Source organism: Polyodon spathula, chromosome 4, assembly GCF_017654505.1.
Source record: "Polyodon spathula isolate WHYD16114869_AA chromosome 4, ASM1765450v1, whole genome shotgun sequence".
Taxonomy (NCBI): domain Eukaryota; kingdom Metazoa; phylum Chordata; class Actinopteri; order Acipenseriformes; family Polyodontidae; genus Polyodon; species Polyodon spathula.
Window position 1 is genome coordinate 20,511,853 of NC_054537.1, and position 1,079 is coordinate 20,512,931.

The following is a 1,079-nucleotide window of genomic DNA, read 5'->3' on the forward strand; positions in this document are numbered from 1 at the left end:
CAGGCTTGAGGGAAAAACGATGAGGTCTGTGACCACAGTGCTTTTATGCCCTTCAGTGCAGGTCATGACTCCGTATGGCAAAGTGCCCGCCAGTGTATATTTTGTGTTATATGTTGTGTGTTAATGTTGGTGTATAGTCATTGGTACACCGGATATAAACGGGTCAGTGTAACACGAGTGTTTAAAATGTATATTTGTATTTAGGCACGAGGATTGCACAGCATTTCACGAGCAGGTAAAAAGTAATAATGTGTGGGCATGGGGAATTGCACTTTTTTAACTCATGTGCAGTTGTACCGCGACTCCAATTGAATGATTGATTAGCAGTCGAGTTTAGACACAGCTGCATAAAAGCAGCATGTTTTCACATACTTGGGGTTGTGTGTTCGGTGAGTGGGGAACGGGATCGGAGACAGAGGTAATACGAATAATAATAATAGCAGTCATAGTAGTAATAAAATATCTGCTCACCATGTTTTGTTTAGTCCGTTTTGTTTGTCTATTTATTTTGGTGAATGTGCCGTGTCCTGTTTTTGTATTGTTACAACCGTTTATTTTCTGTCTGTCTGTTCATTCATTAAATGCTGAGCGAGACCATTCGCTCAGCTCCACCAAACTCCACCTCTCTCTTTGTTTATTTTCCTGTTTCTAGTCGGACGTCCCCCACTCCGGCCGTCTTTGTGACACTCCGTCACAGACTCTAAGAGCAGCTTTGATCTTTCAGGTTTCGGGTCTTCAAGAGGTAAATACCCATAAGGTAATGGTTACACTTTTATTTCAGGGAACCAGTGTTCCGATAATAACCTAAAGTGTTCTGACTACCCAGCCACCCTGCAGCTTATAATGCAGGTATTTCTACCGGTGCATACTCTACCTTATAACATTGCTGTTTAAATTCCAGTGGATGATGGGTATAGTAAATCTTCTAACTTTCTGACAAGAATGACTCAAAACAGTTTTATTTTGCTGCCTCATACTTTGGCTTGCTTTACAGTTGGAATAAAAGCACAGATGTATTTATTTATTTATTTATTTTTTAAACATGTAAAGTAGTCCTCAATTGGACAAATGTGGTTCCT